Source organism: Cebus imitator, unplaced genomic scaffold, assembly GCF_001604975.1.
Source record: "Cebus imitator isolate Cc_AM_T3 unplaced genomic scaffold, Cebus_imitator-1.0 Scaffold38, whole genome shotgun sequence".
Taxonomy (NCBI): domain Eukaryota; kingdom Metazoa; phylum Chordata; class Mammalia; order Primates; family Cebidae; genus Cebus; species Cebus imitator.
This window is the reverse complement of record NW_016107353.1, coordinates 11203582-11212593: the sequence shown is the minus strand read 5'-3', so window position 1 is coordinate 11212593 and position 9012 is coordinate 11203582. Positions and strand designations below refer to the sequence as shown.

The window sequence follows — 9012 nt, the reverse complement described above, 5'->3', positions numbered from 1 at the left end:
TTTTTTTGAGATGGAGTTTTGCTCTTATTGCCCAGGCTGGAGTGCAGTGGTGCCATGTGGGCTCACTTCAACCCCTGCCTTCCAGGTTCAAGTGATTCTCCTGCCTCAGCCTACCAAGTAGCTGGGACTACAGGTATCTGCCACCATGACCAGCTAATTTTTTTTATTTTTTGTTAGTAGAGATGGGGTTTCACCATGTTGGCCAGGTTGGTCTTGAACTCCTGACCTTGGGTGATCTGCCTGCCTTGGCTTCCCAAAGTACTGGGATTAGAGTTGTGAGCCACTGTGTCTGGCCATGGCTGGGTAATTTCAAACAGAATTCCCAGGCTTAGATTTTGGAATGCTGTCAAGGAAAACAGTAGGAAAAATGTATTTTGGCTGTAGAAAATAAGTACATTTCCACAAGAAAATGTGGTAGATAATTGGTGAGTTGCATAGATGCATGAAAGCATCAGTTTCTCTTTTTGCAGGGTACATTTCTGACAGTAAATATTTTTGTTTTGTAGACTATGATCTGGATTTCTGATTTTAATGCTAAATATTACAAGATGAAACTTAGTACCTCTTAGCAGGATTCCCATATGACTAATTATTTACTACATAATTTTTTAAAAAAGAAAGAACCTGAGTCTCTCCTGTCTGTCTTATTATTGGGCCATCAACGTAGGGTCACTGGGAACTCTCACAATTAGCTGGGCATCTTTGAGACATTTGAGGATGTCCAGAGCAGAATTGTGCCAGGGCAACAAAAGTGGTTAATTCTGCTTCTGTCTCAGTGTAAAAAATTGAGTCATCGTGTGTTTGCTCCTCCCCTCGCGAAAGAGATGACTTTGGTGGGTTCCCAGATGAGAGTTTCTACAGTTTCCTGGTACTTTGGTGAAAAACAACCGGAATGTCTGGATACGCAAACAAATAAACTAATTGCTTTTGTTTTATATGAGCATTAGAAAAATAGATGAAGCAGTCATGGTTCCCACCATCTGGGAATTTTTAGTCTAGCAAATGAATAAAGGGTTGAATTAAGCATCATATAGTTTATACAATGAACAGATGTGTACAAAAAACTTTGGGCTTTATTTGGGCCACTTTTTAAATATTGAAATAACTTTGTATGTCATCACCTGAAGAAATATTTATGAACAGAAGTGTTATGTGTTTCTTCTACCTGCTAAGAATACATACTTCTTTTTTTTTTTTTTTGAGACGGAGTTTCGCTCTCGTTACCCAGGCTGGAGTGCAATGGCGCGATCTTGGCTCACCGCAACCTCCGTTTCCTGGGTTCAGGCAATTCTCCTGCCTCAGCCTCCTGAGTAGCTGGGATTACAGGCACGTGCCACCATGCCCAGCTGAATTTTTGTATTTTTAGTAGAGACGGGGTTTCACTATGTTGACCAGGATGGTCTCGATCTCTTGACCTCGTGATCCACCCGCCTCGGCCTCCCAAAGTGCTGGGATTACAGGCTTGAGCCACCGCGCCCGGCCAGAATACATACTTCTAATGAATACCCTAGAAAGGCTGGGCACGGTGGCTGAGGCCTGTAATCCCGGCACTTTGGGAGGCAGAGGCGGGCAGATCACGAGGTCAAGAGATCGAGACCATCCTGGCCAACACGGTGAAACCCCGTCTCTACTAAAAATACAAAAAAATTAGCCGGGTGTGGTGGCACGCGCCTGCGGTCCCAGCTACTCAGGAGGCTGAGGCGGAAGAATCGCTTGAACCCAGGAGGCGGAGGTTGCAGTAAGCCGAGATTTCGCCACTGCACTGCAGCCTGGTGACAGAGCAAGACTTCGTCTCAAAAAAATAAAAATAAAAAAACCTGGCATTTATTTAAATTGCTTATTGGCATGTATTATATAATTGACGAGGCAGCGGTTAAAAAAAATTATACAAACTCTGAGATTTAAGTTTCTCTTAGGCAAGCTTGGGAAAATAGAACTGGAAATATCCCAGTGACACAGAGGAAAGAATTCTACATAAGGTCCACTCTCTGCCCCAGTTCTGTTCAGAGTCACTCTATTTGGGGTTCTTATTTAGATCTCGCTCCACTCTGGAGTCTTGCCTCACAGAACTGATTGAAAGACATCAGAGTTTTGGCGGGTGAATCCTGCTGCCTTTCTAAAGCTGGTGCTCAAAATTTTCTGAACCCCAAAGAAAATAAGTGGGAAAAATAAAGTATGTATTTTAAGGTCTTAATTTTTAAATTTTCTATTACATCAGTGCTTGCAGAGACATTTTATTTAGCAACCCTTTTTCTATTCCTGCAGATTAAATAGTTGCTCCACAAGTCACAAAAAAGTAAATATTAACACAATAAAAATTTCTTTAAACTGCATTAAATTTTTCTGTATTCCGGTCATCTGTCTGCATTTAGCTTTTATTCTATAAATTTTTTTTAACAAAAATGAGGAATAGAAACAAGATGAAATACATATGCTGGGCTTCTAACCTGATGCCTGGAATTATCAAACACTTAGTACCAATTCCTAGTGCGCTATGAAGATTAAATTGCGTGATATATTATTTCTATCACAGTATGCTCAACATACTCTTGAGCAAATAGTACCTGCTTAGTAAACACTGTACTAGTACATGTGTATATATTGTTTTCCACATACAGGCTTATTCAGGCACTGTTACTTTTTGTTGTCTCTGTAAACTTTAAAGGGCTGGCAAAGAATTTGATACTTTAGGATGGAGATTGGTTGTCTTCGTTTGTGCCAGAAATATTTGTGTTGTGACAAGAGAGTCAAGTGTCAGGGACTCTGTGCTGTGCCTGCTTTCTCTAACTAATGCTAATAATGAGCCTGGGGGAGCATCATCAGCATTGACAGGGGATTTATTTAAAACACACATTCATGTACCCTTTGTAAGCCTGCAGAATCACATTACATAGAGAGGGACTAAAATTAACAAGTGGTTTATAAGCTCATAAACCTTGAGAGGCAATGCTTAGCTAAGTGGTTATAAACCCAGGGTTCTACTAGTTTGGTGCAAATTTACTACAGTTTTTGCCATTCTAAGTAATGTGGATTACTTAGGTATGGATATTCAAATTACATTGCCAATTCACAGAAATATGTTTGCTTGTGCCCTTTCCACGGGTTCTTTTTTTTTAAGATGAGGTTTCACCATACTGGTCAGGCTGGTCTCGAACTCCTGACCTTAGGTGATCCCCCCACCTCAGCCTCCCAAAGTGCTGGGTTTACAAGCATGAGCCACCTCTCCCGGCTTTTTAAAAACTTACTAATTTTTTCCACGTGTTCTTTTTATTGTTGGACACATCCATGTTGTATTATTATTATTATTATTATTATTTTTAACATGGGGTTTCACCATGATGGCCAGGCTGGTCTTGAACTCCTGACCTCAGGTGATCCACCCACCTCAGCCTCCCAAAGTGCTAGGATTACTGGCGTGAGCCACTGCGCCCGGCCACATGTTGTTTTAATAAAGTGCCTCATGTGACTCTAAGATGAGGCCAGAATCAAGTATGAAGGGTTGAGGACCTACTCATGAGAGTTTCACCTGTTTACTAAAGGGTGATAACAGGGCCTGTTCTGTTTGAGTTTGGTATGGACAGGGCAGTGTGGCCCATATTTTCATTACTTTAGCAGAGATTCTTGATGTCTGTGTCTAGGGAGGGCACCTGAAGACAGAAAAGCAGAAACTTATATTTCTTTCTTCATAGAGCAACTCATTGTTCTTGAATTTTCCACATCATAAAGGATAGAAATAGGTGAACTTTTTCAGTGTGTCTTTGTACTTCTGCCTGTGAGTGTGGTAGCAGGTAAACAGGTGGTACTGACACCTTTAAAGGCAGTTCTCAAGATGCAGGTATAATTTGTCTGGAGAATCTCAACTAAAAAAGAATCCCAGAGAAGGAGGAGAAAGGTTAAAAATGTGCCTTTCTTTTTAGCTAAACATGTCTCAGATCAAGAGCTGCGTCCACTCTGCCTCCTTGAATTCCATGTTTTTTACTTGTAAACCTTTACTTCTGTTTTTTTTTTTTCTTTCCTGAGTCCATTTTAACTACTTTAAAAAATTTTATGGCCGGGCGCGGTGGCTTACGCCTGTAATCCAAGCACTTTGGAGGCCAAGGCAGGTGGATCACCTGAGGTCAGGAGTTCAAGACCAGCCTGACCAACATGGTGAAACCCTGTCTTTATTTAAAAAAAAAAAAGGAAAAAAAAAAATTTATTCATAGTCAAGGGTCTCTGAAAAATATTTCTTTTTAGAGCTTTAAATTGTTGACATCATGGCTTTTTATATGCCATGCAGGATCCCCACCATTAATTTATGATCTGCAGTATTAAAAATGTTTCCTTGGCTGGGTGTGGTCACTCACGCCTATAATCCCAGTACTTTGGGAGGCTGAGGCGGGCAGATCACGGGGCAGGAGATCAAGACCATCTGACCAACATGGTGAAACCCCATCTCTACTAAAAATACAACAATTACTTGGGCATGGTGGTGTGTGCCTGTAATCCCAGCTACTCAGGAGGCTGAGGCGGGAGAATCACTTGAATTCGGGAGGCACAGCTTACAGTGAGCTGAAATTGTATCATTGCACTCTAGCCTGGGTGACAGAGTGAGACTCTCTCAAAAAAAAAAAAAAATTTCTTTGTGTATACTCAAGATTTCTATTGGGGAAAAGCTGGAATCCTTAGTAAAGATGGAAAACAGGTAACGTTGAGGCTGCATTTGTGTTTACCATTAGCACTATGCAGACTGGGATTAAGGAAATGCTTATTTAAGCAAGATGAGGGCTGCATGCAGTGGTTCATGCTTGTAATCCTACACTTTGAGAGGCACAGGAGGCCAGCCTGGCCAACATGGCAAAATCCCAACTCTACTAAAAAATACAAAAATTAGCCAGGCACAGTGGTGTGTGCTTGTAATCCCAGCTAATCGGGAGGCGGGGGCAGGAGAATTGCTTGAACCTTGGAGGTGGAGGGTGCCATGAGATGAGATCGTGCCACTGCACTCCAGTCTGGGTGACAGAGTGAAAATCTGATCCAAAAATAATTTAAAAATATGAGATTTATTAACCAGAAAGTTTGAAAGATAATTATCAGGAGATAACTGCTCTCTAGGTTGATCAAAAAAGACTTCTTAAAATCACTATTAAAAATTACAGAAAGTGTTTCAGGAGTACATGCTATGTTAAAAAAAATTACAGAAAGTGGGATATATGTGTATCTTGAACTTTGTATAAAACTGATGTTTCTGTATGGTTATATTCAGTCTATAATTTACTTTTTCTGTCTTTTTTTTTGAGATGGAGTTTTGCTCTTGTTGCCCAGGCTGGAGTGCAATGGCACGATCTTGGCTGATTGCAACGTCTGCCTCCCAGGTTCAAGCGATTGTCCTGCTTCAGCATCTCAAGTAGCTGGAATTACAGTCATGCACTATAACGCCTGGCTAATTTTTTGTGTTTTTAGTAGAGATGAGGTTTCTACATGTTGGTCAGGCTGGTCTTGAACTCCAGACCTCAGTTAATCCATCTGCCTTGGCCTCCCAAAGCGCTGGGATTACAGGCATGAGCCACCATGCCCAGCCAGCCTATAATGTACTTTTTGGAAACAATATTTCAGCAGTGATGCTGTGTTCTTATATGTGTATCATTAGCACATCATAAAAATTTGTTCTGTTGATAATGTTGATAATTCACTTGGATGAGAGCTCTCTTACAGATTTTTAAAATAGAGTTAATTATTTTTTCTTCATTATTTTATTTCATCATTATTATTTTTTTAAGACAGGGTCTTACCCTGCCACCCAGGTTGGAATCCAGTGGTGCAATCTTGGCTCACTGCAACCTCTGCCTCTTAGGTTCAAGCAATTCTCCTTCCTCCATCTCCCAAGTTACTGGGACTACAGGTGCCCAACACCATGCCTGGCTAATTTTTGTAAAGGCTTTTTTTTTTTTTTTTTTAGTTTCTTTGTTACTGAGTATCTTTATGCAGCTGATGTGTGTAAACTATCAAATTTAATCCGGCAGCTGCTCTTCTTTCTTAGGGTTTCTTTGTATATATCTGTCCTTGGAAAATAAAAATTTTTATCTTCCGTTATAGTCCAGAAACCTGGTCTTCCTGGGTGAGAATAATTTCGATACACAATTCCTAATATACTCAAAATATTTCTTTTTTGTGTGTGGAATGTTTTTTGGTAACTGATGCTTTGCATAAATGAGTTTCACATCACTGTTTTGAAGAAAATCTTGGGAATTTTTCAGTTAGAAAAGAATTTCTTCAAGGTAAACATCTTGAAGTTTACCTTGATCTGAACTTTCCACATTCCTCAGCAGACATGTAGTTTTTACTCTCCCTTAGTGATAATTTCAAAATTTAGTGGCATAAAATATTGTTGCCCACACCTTAAAATCTAATTGTCACCACCAGCTTTTGATTCAGTGGTATTGGGTAGTAAAATTATTATTATTATTTTGAGATAGAGTGTTGCTGTTGCCCAGACTGGAGTACAATGGCACAATTTTGGCTCACTGCAACCTCTGCCTCCTGGGTTCAAGAGATTCTCCAGCCTCAGCCTCCTGAGTAGCTGGGACTACAGGCATGTGCCACCAAACCCAGCTAACTTTTGTATTTTTAGTAGAAACAGAGTTTCACCATGTTTGCCAGGCTGGTCTCAAACTTCTAATCTCAAGTGATCCACCTTTCTTGGCCTCCCAAAGTGTGGATATTATAGGCATGAGCCACTGTGCCCAGCCCACTTTCTAAATATTTAGAAATTCTTGTTGTACATTAGTATTTTGACGTTAATATACTAGAATATTCTATTACATTCAGTTTACTGGGCACATTATTTGAAGAATACGAGCAACATTCGTGTCATTAATTTTTAATAAAACAGGTGTTGTTTTTTCTAAGCTAGATTTGATCACCTGTCTGGAGCAAGGAGAAGAACCCTGGAATATGAAGAGAGATGGGTTGGTGGCCAAACCCCCAGGTAGGTGAGAGTAAACAAAATGGACAACACAGATAAGCCATCCAAACGTCAAGGAGAAAGTCAGTCCTTGAAATAGAATTTGAAAAGCTGTGTTCCAAAGAGAATAGTTTCAGGGAAGTCTGAGATTTTAAAAAATTTTACTCTCTTAGGGGCATCTTCTGTCACATGCTTTAAAATTCTCTATGGATTCTACTTTCCCTTTTGTGATCTTCCTTCAAGTTTACAGTGATAGCCAGTCTTCTTTGTGGCACATAAGAGACTGCACAATCTACTTTTTCATATTTTTCAGGGGAAACAGATATCATTATAATTTTATAAAACTCTTATGTTAGGGCTGGGCACAGTGGCTCTCGCCTATAATCCCAGCACTTTGGGAGGCCAAAGCGGGCAGATCACAAGGTCAGGTGTTTGGGACCAGATTGGCCAACATCTTGAAACCCTGTCTCTACTAAAAGTACAAAAATAAGCTGGGTGTGGTGGTGGGCGCCTGTAATCCCAGGTACTTAGGAGGCGGAGGCAGGAGAATCGCTTGAACCCAGGAAGTGGAGGTCGCAATGAGCTGAGATCATGCCAGTGCACTCCAGCTGGATGACAAAGCAAGACTTTGTCTCAAAAAAAATCCTATGTTAGACTGGGCAAGGTATATAGTGGATCACCTGAGGTCAAGAGTTCAAGACCAGCCTGGCCAACATGGTGAAACCCCTTCTCTACTAAAAATACAAAAATTTGCTGGGCATGGTGGCATATGTCTGTAATCCCAGCTACTCGGGAGGCTGAGGCAGGAGAATTACTTGAACCACGGAGGCAGAGGTTGCAGTGAGCCAAAGTTACACCATTGCATTCCGGCTTGTGTGAGAAGAGCAAAACTTCATCTCAAAATTAAAACCAAAAAAAAAAAAAAAACCACCATGTTAAACTATTTTTTAAAGTTATCTTGTTTTATTATGTTTAAAATATGTGAGAGTAGTGGTTTCTGTTCCAATTGTTGTTGTTCATTTTTCTGCATAATCCATAATCAGTTTTTGTTTTGTTTTGTTTTTGAGGCAGAGTCTCACACTGTTATCTATGCTGGAGTGCAATGGCACAATCTTGGCTCACTGCAACCTCTGCCTCATGGGTTCAAGAGATTCTCCTGCCTCAGCCTCTCAAGTACCTGGGATTACAGGTGCCCACCATCTCATGCCCAGCTAATTTTTTGTATTTTAATTAGAGATGGGGTTTTACCATGTTGGTCAGGCTGGTCTCAAACTCCTGATCTTAGATGATCCACTCGCCTCGGCCTTCCAAAGTGCTGGGATTACAGGCGTGAGCCACCATGCCTGGCCAGTCCCTCCTGTTATTATTAGTATAATCTTGAAATACAATTTGGAATTATTACGTATGGCATCCTCCTGGTTTGTTCTTTTTTCTCAAGATTGCTTTGGCTATTCAAAGTTTATTGAGGTCTAATGTAAAATTTTAGGATTGTATTTTACATTACTATGAAAAAGATACCACTGGAATTTTTTTTTTTTTTTAGACGGAGTTTTGCTCTTGTTGCCTAGGTTGGACTGAAATGGCACAATCTTGGCTCACTGTATCCTACACCTCCTGGGTTCAAGTGATTCTTTTGTCTCAGCCTCCCAAGTAGCTGGGATTACAGGCATGTGCCACCATGCCCAGCTAATTTTTGTGTTGTTAGTAGATAAGGGGTTTCCACATGTTGGCCAGGCTGATTGTGAACTCCTGACTTCAGGTGGTCTGCCCACCTTGACCTCTCAAAGTGGTGGGAATACAGGTGTGAGCCACCGCCCATGGCACTAACGTATTTTATGTATATAGTTCAAAGAAAGGCTGTAGCTTTATCAGTGTAAATATCCAGTTTTCAAAATTATTTTTTGAAGAGATTATTTTTTCTGTATTGTTAGCTCATGGCAATTTTGTGGAATATCATTTGATCATATACAGAAGGGTTCATTTCTCATTTCTTTATTCTTTTTTTTGTTTATGTTTGTGTTAGTACCATATTGTTTTTGTGATTGTAGCTTTTTTTTTTTTTTTTTTTT

General features: G+C 40.3%; 2 protein-coding genes across 8 annotated transcripts in view; both read left to right on the top strand.

Annotated features, from left to right (window-relative positions):
• Window positions 1-9012, top strand: part of LOC119470708 (zinc finger protein 726-like) — a 561873-nt gene that overhangs the window by 79487 nt on the left and 473374 nt on the right. The gene's annotated exons all lie outside the window — the stretch shown is intronic.
• Window positions 1-9012, top strand: part of LOC108301906 (zinc finger protein 726-like) — an 83475-nt gene that overhangs the window by 2283 nt on the left and 72180 nt on the right. Inside the window, exon 2 of one of the 7 annotated variants that reach the window (XM_037737416.1) lies at window positions 6893-6967. The exons of 4 other annotated variants lie outside the window; for them this stretch is intronic. The gene's annotated coding sequence lies outside the window, so the exon portion shown is untranslated. Of the gene's footprint in view, window positions 1-6070; window positions 6098-6888; window positions 6968-9012 lie in introns of those variants that run through there. 2 more of the 7 variants (XM_037737418.1, XM_017525269.2) reach the window with 2 other exon arrangements.